The sequence below is a fragment of the Bombina bombina genome, chromosome 11, assembly GCF_027579735.1.
Source record: "Bombina bombina isolate aBomBom1 chromosome 11, aBomBom1.pri, whole genome shotgun sequence".
Lineage (NCBI taxonomy): Eukaryota > Metazoa > Chordata > Amphibia > Anura > Bombinatoridae > Bombina > Bombina bombina.
Window position 1 is genome coordinate 198,454,535 of NC_069509.1, and position 14,775 is coordinate 198,469,309.

A 14,775-nucleotide genomic window follows, 5' to 3' on the forward strand; every position below is an offset into this window, starting at 1 on the left:
GTATTAGGTGCAGCCTCTCCTTATATTATATTATTATCCCCTGTATACATTATATCCCTCTGTATTAGGTGCGGCCTCTCCTTATATTATATTATTATCCCCTGTATACATTACATCCCTCTGTATTAGGTGCAGCCTCTCCTTATATTATATTATTATCCCTGTATACATTACATCCCTCTGTATTAGGTGCAGCCTCTCCTTATATTACATTATTATCCCTGTATACATTACATTCCTCTGTATTAGGTGCAGCCTCTCCTTATATTATATTATTATCCCTGTATACATTACATCCCTCTGTATTAGGTGCGGCCTCTCCTTATATTATATTATTATCCCCTGTATACATTACATCCCTCTGTATTAGGTGCAGCCTCTCCTTATATTATATTATTATCCCTGTATACATTACATCCCTCTGTATTAGGTGCAGCCTCTCCTTATATTATATTATTATCCCTGTATACATTACATCCCTCTGTATTAGGTGCAGCCTCTCCTTATATTATATTATTATCCCTGTATACATTACATCCCTCTGTATTAGGTGCAGCATCTCCTTATATTATATTATTATCCCTGTATACATTACATCCCTCTGTATTAGGTGCAACCTCTCCTTATATTATATTATTATCCCTGTATACATTACATCCCTCTGTATTAGGTGCAGCCTCTCCTTATATTATATTATTATCCCCTGTATACATTACATCCCTCTGTATTAGGTGCAGCCTCTCCTTATATTATATTATTATCCCTGTATACATTACATCCCTCTGTATTAGGTGCAGCCTCTCCTTATATTATATTATTATCCCTGTATACATTACATCCCTCTGTATTAGGTGCAGCCTCTCCTTATATTATATTATTATCCCTGTATACATTACATCCCTCTGTATTAGGTGCAGCATCTCCTTATATTATATTATTATCCCTGTATACATTACATCCCTCTGTATTAGGTACAACCTCTCCTTATATTATATTATTATCCCTGTATACATTACATCCCTCTGTATTAGGTGCAACCTCTCCTTATATTATATTATTATCATATTATTATCCCCTGTATACATTACATCCCTCTGTATTAGGTGCAGCCTCTCCTTATATTATATTATTATCCCTGTATACATTACATCCCTCTGTATTAGGTGCAGCCTCTCCTTATATTATATTATTATCCCTGTATACATTACATCCCTCTGTATTAGGTGCAACCTCTCCTTATATTATATTATTATCCCTGTATACATTACATCCCTCTGTATTAGGTGCAGCCTCTCCTTATATTATATTATTATCCCTGTATACATTACATCCCTCTGTATTAGGTGCAGCCTCTCCTTATATTATATTATTATCCCTGTATACATTACATCCCTCTGTATTAGGTGCAGCCTCTCCTTATATTATATTATTATCCCTATATACATTACATCCCTCTGTATTAGGTGCAACCTCTCCTTATATTATATTATTATCCCTGTATACATTACATCCCTCTGTATTAGGTGCAGCCTCTCCTTATATTATATTATTATCCCTATATACATTACATCCCTCTGTATTAGGTACAACCTCTCCTTATATTATATTATTATCCCTGTATACATTACATTCCTCTGTATAAGGTGCAGCCTCTCCTTATATTATATTATTATCCCTGTATACATTACATCCCTCTGTATTAGGTACAACCTCTCCTTATATTATATTATTATCCCTGTATACATTATATCCCTCTGTATTAGGTGCGGCCTCTCCTTATATTATATTATTATCCCCTGTATACATTACATCCCTCTGTATTAGGTGCAGCCTCTCCTTATATTATATTATTATCCCTGTATACATTACATCCCTCTGTATTAGGTGCAGCCTCTCCTTATATTATATTATTATCCCTGTATACATTACATCCCTCTGTATTAGGTGCAGCCTCTCCTTATATTATATTATTATCCCTGTATACATTACATCCCTCTGTATTAGGTGCAGCATCTCCTTATATTATATTATTATCCCTGTATACATTACATCCCTCTGTATTAGGTGCAACCTCTCCTTATATTATATTATTATCATATTATTATCCCCTGTATACATTACATCCCTCTGTATTAGGTGCAGCCTCTCCTTATATTATATTATTATCCCTGTATACATTACATCCCTCTGTATTAGGTGCAACCTCTCCTTATATTATATTATTATCCCTGTATACATTACATCCCTCTGTATTAGGTGCAGCCTCTCCTTATATTATATTATTATCCCTGTATACATTACATCCCTCTGTATTAGGTGCAGCCTCTCCTTATATTATATTACTATCCCTGTATACATTACATCCCTCTGTATTAGGTGCAGCCTCTCCTTATATTATATTATTATCGCTATATACATTATATCCCTCTGTATTAGGTACAACCTCTCCTTATATTATATTATTATCCCTGTATACATTACATCCCTCTGTATTAGGTGCAGCCTCTCCTTATATTATATTATTATCCCTATATACATTACATCCCTCTGTATTAGGTACAACCTCTCCTTATATTATATTATTATCCCTGTATACATTACATTCCTCTGTATAAGGTGCAGCCTCTCCTTATATTATATTATTATCCCTGTATACATTACATCCCTCTGTATTAGGTGCAGCCTCTCCTTATATTATATTATTATCCCTGTATACATTATATCCCTCTGTATTAGGTGCAGCCTCTCCTTATATTATATTATTATTCCTGTATACATTACGTCCCTCTGTATTAGGTGCAGTCTCTCCTTATATTATATTATTATCCCTGTATACAGTACATCCCTCTGTATTAGGTGCAGCCTCTCCTTATATTATATTATTATCCCTGTATACATTACATCCCTCTGTATTAGGTGCAACCTCTCCTTATATTATATTATTATCCCTGTATACATTACATCCCTCTGTATTAGGTACAGCCTCTCCTTATATTATATTATTATCCCTGTATACATTACATCCCTCTGTATTACGTGCAGCCTCTCCTTATATTACATTATTATCCCTGTATACATTACATCCCTCTGTATTACGTGCAGCCTCTCCTTATATTACATTATTATCCCTGTATACATTACATCCCTCTGTATTATATGCAACCTCTCCTTATATTATATTATTATCCCTGTATACATTACATCCCTCTGTATTAGGTGCAACCTCTCCTTATATTATATTATTATCCCTGTATACATTACATCCCTCTGTATTATGTGCAGCCTCTCCTTATATTACATTATTATCCCTGTATACATTACATCCCTCTGTATTAGGTGCAACCTCTCCTTATATTATATTATTATCCCTGTATACATTACATCCCTCTGTATTAGGTGCAGCCTCTCCTTATATTACATTATTATCCCTGTATACATTATGTCCCTCTGTATTAGGTGCAGCCTCTCCTTATATTATATTATTATTTTATCCCTGTATACATTACATCCCTCTGTATTAGGTGCAGCCTCTCCTTATATTATATTATTATCCCTGTATACATTACATCCCTCTGTATTAGGTACAGCCTCTCCTTATATTATATTATTATCCCTGTATACATTACATCCCTCTGTATTAGGTGCAGCCTCTCCTTATATTACATTATTATCCCTGTATACATTATGTCCCTCTGTATTAGGTGCAGCCTCTCCTTATATTATATTATTATTTTATCCCTGTATACATTATGTCCCTCTGTATTAGGTGCAGCCTCTCCTTATATTATATTATTATCCCTGTATACATTACATCCCTCTGTATTAGGTGCAGCCTCTCCTTATATTATATTATTATCCCTGTATACATTACATCCCTCTGTATTAGGTGCAGCCTCTCCTTATATTACAATATTATCCCTGTATACATTACATCCCTCTGTATTAGGTGCAGCCTCTCCTTATATTATATTATTATCCTTATATACATTACATCCCTCTGTATTAGGTGCAGCCTCTCCTTATATTATATTATTATCCCTGTATACATTACATCCCTCTGTATTAGGTGCAACCTCTCCTTATATTATTTTATTAACCCTGTATACATTACATCCCTCTGTATTAGGTGCAGCCTCTCCTTATATTATATTATTATCCCTGTATACATTACATCCCTCTGTATTAGGTGCAGCCTCTCCTTATATTATATTATTATTCCCTGTATACATTATGTCCCTCTGTATTAGGTGCAGCCTCTCCTTATATTATATTATTATCCCTGTATACATTACATCCCTCTGTATTAGGTGCAGCCTCTCCTTATATTATATTATTATCCCTGTATACATTACATCCCTCTGTATTAGGTGCAGCCTCTCCTTATATTATATTATTATCCCTGTATACATTACATCCCTCTGTATTAGGTGCAGCCTCTCCTTATATTACTATCCCCTGTATACATTGCCTCTGTATTAGCTGTGGTCTCTCCTTATATTACAGTGTTATGCCCTGTAGACATTATGTCTCTCTCCATATAATATGTTAATAATCTTTTCATATACAAGTGTCTCAGTGTTGTTCAGCAATGCCAGGTGTGCACAAGCTGGTGCTAATCCTAGTAACATAATATCGGTTCTCCCCAGGACCTACAGAGGGTAAGAATAGCACTCCTGCTTGAGCGTAAACAGCGCCGGACAGAGGCTTTTAGCGTGCGTCGGGTTGCGCTCGTATTACAAGTTGAAAGTAAAAAGTATGCGCACTAGTGCTAACCTGACGCGTACAAAAAGTGGAACATAGAATATCGCAAACGTGTTAACGTATTCCCCTTAGACTTTAATGGAGCGTGAAAACTAAAATAAAACCTAACACCCAAACTTGCATACTGACCATTTAACCAAGTGCTTGTCTGCGTACCCTGTACACATCCCAGTGCTCTTCACATAGAAGAATATGTTCTAGTTATAAATATATCTACACTTTTGGCCAAGAGCACTCTTTGTCACTGGTTTAACTTTTATTTGTGAACATTTTCCGTGTTCTACCAACTTCCTCAGACATACAAAGAAAAACTCAAACTTACCCCATCACTAGCAGTACTATATATATACAAAACAAACCAGCCAAGGACTACCGTGTGTTCATCTTTTGTCATTGTTTTTACTCACAGCTCGGCCATGGTCACAGGTTGCCCGGGGTGATGACGTCATGTGGCGAGCCTACCCAGGAAGGGCGCGGTAGTCCATGGCTGGTTTGTTTTGTGTGTATATATATATAGTGTATATATAGTACTGCTGGTGATGGGGTAAGTTTGAGTATATATATATATATATATATATATATATAGTGTATATATAGTACTGCTGGTGATGGGGTAAGTTTGAGTATATATATATATATATATATATATATATATATATATAGTGTATATATAGTACTGCTGGTGATGGGGTAAGTTTGAGTATATATATATAGTGTATATATAGTACTGCTGGTGATGGGGTAAGTTAGAGTATATATATACAGGGAGTGCAGAATTATTAGGCAAATGAGTATTTTGACCACATCATCCTCTTTATGCATGTTGTCTTACTCCAAGCTGTATAGGCTCGAAAGCCTACTACCAATTAAGCATAATGTGCATCTCTGTAATGAGAAGGGGTGTGGTCTAATGACATCAACACTCTATATCAGGTGTGCATAATTATTAGGCAACTTCCTTTCCTTTGGCAAAATGGGTCAAAAGAAGGACTTGACAGGCTCAGAAAAGTCAAAAATAGTGAGATATCTTGCAGAGGGATGCAGCACTCTTAAAATTGCAAAGCTTCTGAAGCGTGATCATCGAACAATCAAGCGTTTCATTCAAAATAGTCAACAGGGTCGCAAGAAGCGTGTGGAAAAACCAAGGCGCAAAATAACTGCCCATGAACTGAGAAAAGTCAAGCGTGCAGCTGCCAAGATGCCACTTGCACCAGTTTGGCCATATTTCAGAGCTGCAACATCACTGGAGTGCCCAAAAGCACAAGGTGTGCAATACTCAGAGACATGGCCAAGGTAAGAAAGGCTGATAGACGACCACCACTGAACAAGACACACAAGCTGAAACGTCAAGACTGGGCCAAGAAATATCTCAAGACTGATTTTTCTAAGGTTTTATGGACTGATGAAATGAGAGTGAGTCTTGATGGGCCAGATGGATGGGCCCGTGGCTGGATTGGTAAAGGGCAGAGAGCTCCAGTCCGACTCAGACGCCAGCAAGGTGGAGGTGGAGTACTGGTTTGGGCTGGTATCATCAAAGATGAGCTTGTGGGGCCTTTTCGGGTTGAGGATGGAGTCAAGCTCAACTCCCAGTCCTACTGCCAGTTTCTGGAAGACACCTTCTTCAAGCAGTGGTACAGGAAGAAGTCTGCATCCTTCAAGAAAAACATGATTTTCATGCAGGACAATGCTCCATCACACGCGTCCAAGTACTCCACAGCGTGGCTGGCAAGAAAGGGTATAAAAGAAGAAAATCTAATGACATGGCCTCCTTGTTCACCTGATCTGAACCCCATTGAGAACCTGTGGTCCATCATCAAATGTGAGATTTACAAGGAGGGAAAACAGTACACCTCTCTGAACAGTGTCTGGGAGGCTGTGGTTGCTGCTGCACGCAATGTTGATGGTGAACAGATCAAAACACTGACAGAATCCATGGATGGCAGGCTTTTGAGTGTCCTTGCAAAGAAAGGTGGCTATATTGGTCACTGATTTGTTTTTGTTTTGTTTTTGAATGTCAGAAATGTATATTTGTGAATGTTGAGATGTTATATTGGTTTCACTGGTAAAAATAAATAATTGAAATGGGTATATAATTGTTTTTTGTTAAGTTTCCTAATAATTATGCACAGTAATAGTCACCTGCACACACAGATATCCCCCTAAAATAGCTAAAACTAAAAACAAACTAAAAACTACTTCCAAAAATATTCAGCTTTGATATTAATGAGTTTTTTGGGTTCATTGAGAACATGGTTGTTGTTCAATAATAAAATTAATCCTCAAAAATACAACTTGCCTAATAATTCTCCACTCCCTGTATATATATATATATATACACACACACACACACACACACACACACACATATATATATAGTGTATATATAGTACTGCTGGTGATGGGGTAAGTTTGAGTTTTTCTTGTATGTCTGAGGAAGGTGGTAAAACACCGAAAACGTTCACAAATAAAAGTTAAACCAGTAAGTGCTCTTTGCAAAAGTTTGGATACTTTTATTTGTAGCGCCCCGGCAATTGGACTTGTGTTGTCTGGAGTGGCAACCTGAAGAACTATTTATCTATATATATATACACACATATTTTACATTCCTTTGTTCTTCACATAGAAAATAGTGTAGTTGCTATTTTGAAATATATATTTCTATGATAGGATACTGTTCATATAAAATGATTATCTATACCCATTTATCTATAGGAATAGATATATAGGTATATGTATATAGAGATATAAAATATGTATTTAAGAATAAAAATAACATTATGCTGCAAGTGAAGAACATTGGAATGTGAAATATGTACAGTAAAACACATAAATACATCATATGAACACACATATAGACATATATATATATATATATATATATATATATATATATATATATATATATATATATACACACACATATAAACATATATATACACACACATATAAACATATATATATACACACATATAAACATATATATACACACACATATAAACATATATATATATATATATATACACACACATATAAACATTATATATACACACACATATAAACATATATATATATACACACATATAAACATATATATATACACACACATATAAACATATATATATATATATATATATACACACACACACATATAAACATATATATACACAAAAATATAAACATATATATACACACACATATAAACATATATACACATACATATAAACATATATATACACACACATATAAACATATATATATACACACACATATAAATATATATATACACATACATATAAACATATATAAACATATATACACACACATATAAACATATATATACACACACATATAAACATATATAAACATATATACACACACATATAAACATATATATATATATATATATACACACACATATAAACATATATATATATATACACACACATATAAACATATATATATACACACACACACATATAAACATATATACACACACATACATATAAACATATATATACACACATATAAACATATATATATACACACATATAAACATATATATACACACACATATAAACATATATATATATATACACACACATATAAACATATATATATATATATATATATATATATACACACACATATAAACATATATATATATATATATACACACACATATAAACATATATATATATATACACACACATATAAACATATATATATATATATATATACACACATATAAACATATATATATATATATATACACACACATATAAACATATATATATATATATATATATATATATATATATACACACACATATAAACATATATATATATATACACACATATAAACATATATATATATATATACACACATATAAACATATATATATATATACACACACATATAAACATATATATATATATATATACACACATATAAACATATATATATATACACACACATATAAACATATATATATATATATATACACACACACATATAAACATATATATACACACACATATAAACATATATATACACACACATATAAACATATATATATACACATACATATAAACATATATATACACACACATATATATATACACACACATATAAATATATATATACACATACATATAAACATATATATATATACACATACATATAAACATATATAAACATATATACACACACATATAAACATATATATACACACACATATAAACATATATAAACATATATACACACACATATAAACATATATATATATATATATATATATATATATATACACACACATATAAACATATATATATATATACACACACATATAAACATATATATACACACACATATAAACATATATATATACACACATATAAACATATATATATACACACACACATATAAACATATATACACACACATACATATAAACATATATATACACACATAAACATATATGCACACACATACATATAAACATATATATATATACACACTCACATATAAACATATATACACACACACATATATACACACACACATATAAACATATATATACACACACACAAACATATATACACACACATAAACATATATATATATATATACACACACACATATAAACATATATATACACACATATACACACACATATAAACAAATATATATATGCACACACATATAAACATATATACACACACATATAAACATATATATACACACACATATAAACATATATATACACACATATAAACATATATATACACACATATACACACACATATAAACATATATATATATATATATATACACACACACATATAAACATATATACACACACATATAAACATATATATACACACACATATAAACATATATATACACACACATATAAACATATATATACACACACACATATAAACATATATATACACACACATATAAACATATATATATATATATACACACATATAAACATATATATACACACATATAAACATATATATATACACACACATATAAACATATATACACACACATATAAACATATATATACACACATATAAACATATATATACACACATATACACACACATATAAACATATATATATATACATACACACACATATAAACATATATACACACACATATAAACATATATATACACACATATACACACACATATAAACATATATATAGAAACATAGAAACATAGATATTGACGGCAGATAAGAGCCATAGGCCCAGCAAGTCTGCCCCACCTTACCTAACAGTATAAACTTATCTAGTTCGTAGGATAGCCCTATGCTTGTCCCATGCATTTTTAAAGTCCCCCACAGTGTTTGTTGCTACTACCTCTTGAGGAAGTTTATTCCATAAATCAATCACTCTTTCTGTAAAGAAGTGCTTCCTCAAATTACTCCTGAATCTACTACCCTTTAGCTTGAGCTCATGACCCCTTGTTCTTGAATTTTCCATTTTATGTAAAATACCCACAGCCTCAGTTTTACTAAACCCTTTAATGTACTTGAAAGTTGCTATCATATCACCTCTTTCCCTTCTCTCCTCTAAGCTATACATATTTAGGTCATTGAGCCTATCCTGGTAAGTTTTATTTTTTAGACCATGTACCATTTTGGTAGCCCTCCTTTGCACAGATTCAAGTTTGTTAATATCCTTCTGAAGATATGGCCTCCAGAACTGCACACAATACTCAAGATGAGGCCTAACTAATGATCTATAAAGTGGCATAAGAACCTTACTATTTCTGCTGCAAATACCTCTACCAATACATCCAAGCATTCTGCTAGCCTTACTCGCTGCCTTACTACATTGTTTACTAAGTTTTAAATCATCTGAAATAATAATTCCCAAGTCCTGTTCCTCGTCTGTAACAGTCAGTAAAGTGTCATTGAGTCTGTAATTAACATTTGGATTTTTCTTCCCTAAATGCATTATTTTACACTTTGCTGTGTTAAACTTTAGATCCCAGTCGTTTGTCCAATCCTCCAATTGTTGTATATCACTTCTCATTTTGTCTACCCCCCCTGGAACATCCACTCTGTTGCAAATTTTTGTATCATCTGCAAAGAGACATACTTTCCCCTGTAGCCCTTTGCTGATATCGCAGATAAATATGTTAAACAAAACAGGCCCCAGAACTGACCCCTGAGGAACACCACTAGTAACAGCCCCCTCTGCTGAATGAACTCCATTTACTAAGACACTTTGTTTTCTGTCCTTAAGCCAGCATTCCACCCAGTTCACAATTTTTGAATCTAGACCAAGGAGATATAGTTTGTGAATAAGTTTATTGTGTGGGACGGTGTCAAATGCTTTGCTGAAATCTAGATATGCTACATCAACTGCTCCTCCCTTGTCTAATACTTTTGTTACATAATCAAAGAAGTCAATTAGATTAGTCTGACATGATCTCCCTGAAGTAAAACCATGCTGATTTTGGTCCTCTAAATTGTTTGTCTTTATGTAAGTCATAATTCTTTCCTTTAAGAGGCTTTCCATTAATTTCCCTACTACTGAAGTTAAACTAACTGGCCTGTAGTTGCCAGATTCTTCTCTACTGCCCTTTTTATGAAGAGGTATTACATTTGCTATTCTCCAATCATCTGGGACAGCTCCTGTTAATAGTGACTGATTAAACAGATCAGTTAATGGGACAGTTAGCACTGAACGAAGTTCTTTTAAAACCCTTGGATGAATATTATCAGGACCCACTGCCTTTGTAACATTTATTTTTGATAATGCTAACAAAACCTCATCCTCTGTAAAAAGATTACTGTTAAGCTTGTTTCTATTTTGCATAGCATCCCTTAATGTAGACATTGTATCTTCACAATCTTTAGTGAAAACAGAACAGAAGTAATCATTGAGACAGTCTGCAATCTGCTTATCTCCTTCTATTATTCTACCATCAACTGATTTCAATTTTACTATTCCTACCTTATTTTTTCTTCTTTCACTGATATATCTAAAGAATGTTTTGTCCCCATGTTTTACTGACTGTGCTATCTTCTCTTCTGCATGAGCTTTAACCTTCCTAATTAACTGCTTAGTCTTTTTTTGTTGGAGTCTCCATATTTTCATATCATCATCTGCTTGTGTGTGTCTGTAATTTTTATAAGCTATCTTTTTTGTCTTTACAGCATGTGCTACTTCTTTGGAAAACCAAATTGGTTTCCGCTTTCTTTTACTTTTACAGACATGTCTAATACAGTGTGCGGTTGCATCTAAAATGGCACCTTTCACAAATTCCCACTGTTCTTGAACCCCTGTAATAAGATTTTTCCCCTTTAAATAGTTTTTTAGGTATTCTCCCATTAATGAAAAATCTGCCGTCCTAAAGTCTAAAACTTTTGTTTTAGTCTGGGTGTACAGTTCCTGAACATGAATACTAAACCAAACAGATTGATGATCACTGGATCCTAAGTTCTCACCTACAGACACATCTGAAACTGTATCACTGTTTGTAAGTATTAGATCTAATATAGCTTCCTTACGAGTTGGTTCCTTGACTAATTGTTCAAGTGATTCCCCTAGCAGAGATTCAAGAATATACCTGCTTCTAGCCGATCTAGCAGAAGGAATCTTCCAGTCTATATCTGGCAAATTAAAGTCCCCCAGTACTATAACCTTACCCTTCATGGTCATTTTGGTTATTTCATCTAATAACAGATTGTCCAGTTTTTCATCCTGCAATGGAGGCCTATATACAACCCCTATTCTAAAAACATTTTTATCTCCAATTTCCAAAGTCACCCAAATACTTTCCACCTCATCATTTGTTCCTACAATTTCAGTAACCTTTATATTTTCATTTACATACAAAGCAACTCCTCCACCTTTCTTTCCTACTCTGTTCTTTTTAAATAACCTGTATCCAGGTATGACTATGTCCCAGTCATGCAAATCATTGTACCATGTTTCTGTTATAGCTACTAAATCCAAGTTGTCCCTAGTCATTATTGAAATGAGTTCAGGTAATTTATTTCCTAAGCTGCGAGCATTTGTGCTCATGGCACGAAGAATTTTTCTACTAGAATTTCTAGAATTGTTACTTCGACTAACAGTTTTGGCATGCTGTGGGGGGCAGGTGGATATATTAATGCTACCCCCCTTTATTAGTTTAAATGATTTCTAATAAAGTATTTGAACTCCTCTCCCAGATACTCTGTTCCTTTAGCATCCAAATGCAAGCCATCTCTCCTAAATAACCTAGTATCTTTCCAAACAGAGCTATAATGGCCAATAAAACCAAATCCTCGTTCCCTGCACCACTTATCTAACCAAGAATTAAATGTTGTTATCCGCTCCATCTTTCCTGCTTCCTGGTCATACACAGGTAAAATAGCAGAAAATGATAGAGTTGATGCCACAGTCTCTAAATGATTACCTAGGTCACAAAACTCTTTCTGAACAGCAGCAACATGATTACTAGCCAGATCATTTGTTCCTAAATGAACAATCACATCTAACTCACTTCCCTTTCCTGCTGCCTTAACAATTCTCAAAATACGATTCCTATCCCTGTGAGCAGTAGCTCCTGGAAGACATCTAACCTCCCTTGTTTCTCCTTTACTTTCACCTAAATACACATTCCTCAAAATAGAGTCACCCACTAACAGTCTTTTTCTCAAAAACACATCTGCAGTTCTTTCCTGTGTTATGTTACCTGGAGAATCAGGTGCCAATAGATTTAAATTACCTGTTACAGCTTCAGAGGGCTCAGAAACAGCAATCTCCTCATCACAAGTGTATTCGGCAAGAGCAGCATAGGAGTTTTGCAATGGCAGAGGTTGTGGGCAATGCTTCTGGTCTACTGTTCTAATTCTTCCAGAGCCTACAGTGATCCATCTGCCTCTCCTTGCTGATCTCTGGGGTAGAGGGGCTTCTTTCTGAGGCAGCTTTGTAGAGGTAACAGGTATGTTACTTACCTTAGCTTGAAGTTTAGCTATTTCCTCCCTTAACAGGGAAAACTGCTTACAAACAGGACAGCCCCTAAATCTCCAAAAAGTAGAACGATTAAAAAGTGCAAAACACCCATTGCACTGTATCTGAGACATTTTAAACTATGCAACACTTTAACAAAAAGAAAAATATAAGTATTATTTTCTACTGAATAAGCCTGAATAACCCTGAATAACTCCTGAAATAACTCAAATATCCTTATGTATTTAATCCTTTTGTAGTTTGATCTCTTTGCTAAGAAGCAGAGCTAAATGTTTAGCAGAGCTAAACAGATCTCTTTAAATACCCTCAGAAAGATAGGGTGGGGTCCCTCCTAATTGCTCACCTATGCAAACAATCTAATTGTTATCTAATTGCAATACTAAAAACCAGAATACAAAAGAATGTAAATTAACTCAAACCTTTAACTATTCAATTTCTGTAGTGAAACTAATTCACAGTTCAGGTCTACCACCTTTAACTATTCAATTTCTGTAGTGAAACTAATTCACAGTTCAGGTCTACCACCTTTAACTATTCAATTTCTGTAGTGAAACTAATTCACAGTTCAGGTCTACCACCTATAAAAAAACAAAATATAAAGTTAATAGAAATACAAAATATATTATCTGAAAGTACAAACTATTCAAGTAACAACAATTTAAAAGAGAAATGTTATATACCTTTCTGAAATAACTCAAATATCCTTATGTATTTAATCCTTTTGTAGTTTGATCTCTTTGCTAAGAAGCAGAGCTAAATGTTTAGCAGAGCTAAACAGATCTCTTTAAATACCCTCAGAAAGATAGGGTGGGGTCCCTCCTAATTGCTCACCTATGCAAACAATCTAATTGTTATCTAATTGCAATACTAAAAACCAGAATACAAAAGAATGTAAATTAACTCAAACCTTTAACTATTCAATTTCTGTAGTGAAACTAATTCACAGTTCAGGTCTACCACCTTTAACTATTCAATTTCTGTAGTGAAACTAATTCACAGTTCAGGTCTACCACCTTTAACTATT